This window comes from Metopolophium dirhodum, chromosome 5, assembly GCF_019925205.1.
Source record: "Metopolophium dirhodum isolate CAU chromosome 5, ASM1992520v1, whole genome shotgun sequence".
Classification (NCBI taxonomy): domain Eukaryota; kingdom Metazoa; phylum Arthropoda; class Insecta; order Hemiptera; family Aphididae; genus Metopolophium; species Metopolophium dirhodum.
Window position 1 is genome coordinate 37,719,599 of NC_083564.1, and position 6,000 is coordinate 37,725,598.

Genomic DNA, 6,000 nt, shown 5'->3' on the forward strand with positions numbered 1-6,000 from the left:
ACCATTTTTCCGCCCCTAGGCATTACAATAACACTAGCGCTCCGTACATTGGCGTGCTCCCATGTTTAATCTTTAATATTGTAATTGATGTTTTCTTATAGGTAGCCAGGTGGTACTGATTTAAGTGGTGAGCACTCCAGTCTCTTAATCGCAATGTTTATTATTATTAATTATTTTATCAAGACATCTGATTTCCAGAATTAATTCCAGTATTCTAAGAATAAACTATTTTGGTGTCCGCGCGTCCGCGCAGTGGCGCGCACACTTATTGTAGTTTCGGGTACGGGGTGAGGCGGGTCGTTCCATTCAATATCAAATAATTGCTAAGGACTGTGCGAGCTGTCTCCCACTTAGCTAGTAGAGCGGCTATATACCATGTACCCGGCGGCCCGAGGCAGTATATTTGACTGCCTTGGCTGGCGTTTTGCGCATGCGCCATTCACAATATTGTATGTGTTTACGCCGCACACCCCGTATACCATCTCCTATGCATTAACATAGGCAACTGCCTCGTCGAGTGTCGATGTCGAACTTTTAGCGGTGGCGGCGCGCGCCGGTCGCAGGGTTAGACTCAAACGGCAAGGTTATTAATTATTATAGCTTATAAATTAAAACGGTACTGCGACGTGACTACGTGAGCCATTCTCCAGTTTCATGCAAGTTGTATACAAAAAAAAATTAATAAAAAATATAAATTTAGGTAAATATAATAAAATTATGAAATTATGAAAAACTAAAAAGTAAAAATTAACTAAAAAATTGTGCCCCAAAAAATATTGCACCCTAGGCACGTGCCTTGGTGGCCTATGGGTAAATCCGCCCCTGGATGTGTACCCTGCAGTACCTATAGATTTTGATTGTAATCTTTTTAACTATGCATTTATTAATTAGTGATTATATTATCATATTATAGTATTTTTTTATTTATTTTAGATTCTGAGCGAAGCGATGAATGTATTGATTTTACAATGTGTGTTTTTTTTTATTTTTTTTTGTGTCTGTCATCATTTTTTAGGACAATAAAATTAGCAAATTATTTTGAGTTGAGAATTCATAAAAATTTTTCTTTTTAAATCTAAGATTTGAAAATGTAATACAATAGATTATCCATAAGTTTGTCTACCTTTATCAAAAGAAAAAATGTCTACAAGAGAGTCAAATTAAATTTTTATGAGCGTTTGAAATTCATATTTTTACAACATTTGATATTCACTCGATATCTCATGTAACAATTTTCTTATTTTGTTGTAATTAAAAAACGTATGACTGTAGATACTTGAAAATTTCACTGAATATTTGTATTAGCATTTTATATACATGATAAAATTTTGAAAATAATTTGACTCTTTTTGAGCTGTTTACGGATATTGTCAGTTTTCAATTTTTTATTTTTTTTTTCTATAAATATCAATAAAATTTTATTTGTTGGGTAAAAAAACGTGAAAATTTAATATAAGGCTCCTGATATATCGTTCTAATAGCAGTTGAAAAATATTTAAAATACATAGGCACAATTTTTTTTAAGCATTTAAAGTTCAAATTTTGACAACATTTATCAAATTTATAATTTATTAATTATTTTGTGGTTAAAACTTTATAAATTTTTAACTTTTATGGCTAAGGATTGAAAATTTAAAACAAGGCTCCACGTAAATAGGTTATATATAAATTACTTTATTCCCAATAATATCATCAAATATACTTGGTAAAATCATAGGCTGACTGACCGTTTTCGCTCAGAATCGTTTTTTTTATACAATGATATTATATCATTGAATTCAAATTTAACACCATCCATTATAGTGACCCACTTGTAACCTACTGTACAGCAGGGTGACATCCACTTACCCAACTTTTTTTATTTTTATTGAAATAAATCTACAATCTATACATTAATTTTTGTACAATAAGTAGGTTTGATAAGTGGTATAATAAAAGGTTAACATGAATCGTGCGATCAGAGAGGATACCCAGTGGTAACACCCTATAATAATCATATAATATAAACATTTTATTTTTATCAACAATTTACTTTATTATGTATCTGTTTTTAATTTAGTTTTAAATGTATTTTTATTGTTTTGACAATGGTCATACTTTTTGATCATAATTAAAAAATATTCCTACCATTGTGAGTTTTGTAGCATAAAAAATAAATGTTTCTTCATGTCTAAAAAAAATATAGGTCATACAATTAAAAAATTTGTTGTGCCACATTGGCCACTAAGTTTGAACACGCCTACGATCAAGCTAAGTAGGATAATATAGTATATTAATTTCAATAGAGCTCCCATTATACCTATATATGATGAAGATACACACTATGTGTAATACGCGTTCATTTTCATAGATTGGGCGATATGTTATATTTCACAGTCATACCGTTTGCGTATCGTCATTTACTCATTTGTCATCATTATTTTCAAGTCTGACATGAAATCACTCATTTTTACGTCCTGCCACCCACGATCGGACGACTGGACGTATTAAAATTTGATAGATATTAGTGCAATTTGGCGACTGACGGTGTCCGCGAGAACATTTTTCATAGTATTCGGGCCCCATTATATATCTAGTCGATATGTCAGTAACGTGACTGGTTAGATGATGGTGAAGCAAATCGCGGCTTAGTCGTCGGTACCCAAAGCCAGCTTAGGCGAACAACTAGAGGGTGCTTAAATTAAATTAAAAATAAGATATTGATTAAATAGGTAAATAATGTTGACGTACAGTCGATCAATTTTACTGTTATTGCAGTAATCATGACAAGAAAATTTGGTTGTCATGAATCGCATATTTGTGTCTATAATGGCAGTTTAAAATATTACTGCTAAAATGTGTCATTACTGTAGGTAATTGCATTAATAATTCCAATGGTTTCTTATGAAAGAAGAAGTTGTATTGCCCATAAACGGAGATTTGATCGAATTTTAGGGGGGGCTTAAATGTTTCTTTGCAAAATAAGCCGTGGGGGTTTTGCCCCCACACCCCAACTATAATATCAATAATACCTTCACTATTCAGTACGCATCAACTACTAAATTACTAAATTACAAAACTTATAAATACGAATTACTAACCATATAATATTATGCACTTTAAAAATCATTTATTTATAATACAATAAATATTTTATTATTTTAGTACAATAAACCTATTTTTATTAGCTAATATATCAAATATCAATACCGTTCTCAATACTGATATTGATATTTTTTTTCAATGTATAATATTGAAGAGTCACTACATTTTTCTTGCAAGCATACTGGTGCTTCAACTTCTTGTATTATGATATCTTTTGATAATCCTGCACAAATATTAATAAGCTCATTTTGAACTCTATGGCTAGTATTTCGTTTTCTCTTTATATTTCTGGGCAAATTCAGGATATAATTTAGAAATCATATAACAGGCTTCTTTAAAATTTCCTAAATACAATAATTAGTTTAATTTAATTATTAATATAAAAAATTACTATCCACTACATACCTTGATTCATGGAGCTGGAAGCTTCATTGTGGCCTCTAAATATGCTAGGCCTTGTCTGCACAAAAACAGTGTCACTTCACACAAAGTTCTTACATATCTATGATTACTTACAATAATTAGCTTATGTTGAGAAGAAACCTGTGCCATTACACTACCAGTTTTTTCAATGTCTTTATGTGACTGCATAAAGGGTTAGGTACAAATGTATAATAATATGGTATAATAATTATTATATTGACATTTATTTTGACAACATTTCGGGAAAAAAATATATTTTGTAAAGTTCCAAGATTTTGTCAATCGTTGTAAAATTACCTATTTTAATATTTTATACTATGAAAAATCTTTAATAATTTTTTTTTGGGGGGGGGGGGGCTAAGCCCCCAAGCCCCCCCCAATCTTCGCCCATGGTGTTGCCCACATTAAGCAAATGGTGAATTTGGACATTGTCGATTTAAAGCGAATTATTATAGATAGTTATTTCCATTTATTTATAAGTTCAGATAGTGCCACAATTAAGCATGCCTATAGAACAAAATATTGTCTACGACTGTCCGTCAACGTGTTAAGGGCTTAAGGCATTAAAGAAGTGGGTATGATTTATTGTATGAATCACCAGGGCCGGATCGGTTACGCCGAGCTACCGAGAAAATCTTGTCGGGTCGCAGAAAGTTTGGACCGGTCGTGTGAGTGAGTGAAAAAAAATTTATGTTTAAAATACGATTGGTGACAGAGTATACATTAATGTACTCAGGATTTGGCGCCCCGAGGCAATTTCCCCCCCGTCGCCCCCCCCCCCCTAAATACGCCACTGTGTGCACTAGGTCTTTGTTCATTATTTTAAAATATTTTTGTTTGGAATTAGGTGTGCAGTAGCAAACAATTTTAATTTTAGGCCCTGGAACATAATTCCAGGCGCGGACTGGTAAAATAGGGCACGGGATGCTACACAATTTAAAGGGCAAATAACATAAATTGTTGGGGCGAATTTAATACATGTAGATTATTTATAAAATATTAATATATTTTATTTTGTTTTGAAAAAATATTGAATATACGTTAAACACGTAAATAAGTATCAAGTTACAAAAAACTTTCAATCAAAGTTGTACAATATTATAGATTACTAGTAATCGTAAGTTGGTAACAATCTGTTGTTCATTAGGTGTCTAGAGTCTTTAAATATATAATAAATAATATTAGGCAAATATATTTTAGGGCAAGGGATGCTGTAGCATCCCAGCATCCCAGCCAGTCCGCGCCTGGACCAGTTTGTATAGTTAAATTTGGCATACGAACTATAATTGAAATAGAAAACCAGAATAGGTGCATTGCAGATGACAAAGATTTCTGTAAAAGAACATACGATTTATCAATATACCGTATAGGTACTGATAATACTGATAGTACTAGAGTTGAACTTCAATACGCTTCTTGAAACTCAGATTATCGATCTTTCTTATGATAAAACTTATGAACATAAATTTAAAAATGAAACTCTTGTAGATTTTTGGTGTGCAGTAAATAATGAATATCCAGAACTTTCAATTAATGCAATAAAAAAACTATTACTTTTTTCTACCACTTATTTGTGCGAAAAAGGATTTTCTACCATGGCCAATATTAAAACAAAACAAAGAAACAGATTAGATGTCACACATGACATGCGCATTAGCTTATCTAAAATTGTACCCCAGTGGGAAAATTTATGCAACAGTTTCCAAAATCAAAATTCACACTAAATTTTCTATTATACTAATTTTTTGTATTTTATATTTTTATTATAATTTATTTTATTTATTTATTTATTAAGTTATTATTATTCAGTATATTGTAATCGTATTGTATTTTATAAAAAACTCAATGATAAAATGGATTATAATAAAAATCTTATTTGTTTACGGCATACTTTTTTTTGGGAGGGGGGGGGGGGGGGGTCGCGTACCTAATAAAGATTAAATTTATGGGTTGCCAATGCAAAAAGGTTGGGAAACGCTGTACTAGATAATACTATAATATATAAGTTCTATGGATTTATCATAATAAACAATATATTTTATAATATCTATGGCAATCGTCAATTGTCGAAATTCGTCGGCGACGGTTAACAATTCTAATAATTTCAGCAAAATATACTATTGTATTATAAATATAATATATTGTATATTTTGATTTCAGTGAACAAAAAAACAATAAGCCACTAATATAAACAGACAGTTCGTTAAACCGTACATATTATAATGTAAGTTTTAATAAAAACTCGCAAATTTCATTATGATCAGGTTATTTTCATAAAGTATTTCGATACTTTCAAGTTTCAGTTCATCGGAGTGAGATGATTAGATGGAGATGGATGAAGATGGCTGTTTCTTCGGCGATGGCGGCACTCTAGCTACGTTTCACCGGAAGAGTAGATGTTTACGAGTAAGTTTGTTTTCATATTATTACCTACTATTTTACATTTACTTTTTAGACTTAAATTAGGCGTAAAATAGGAATTATTCTTGTTTT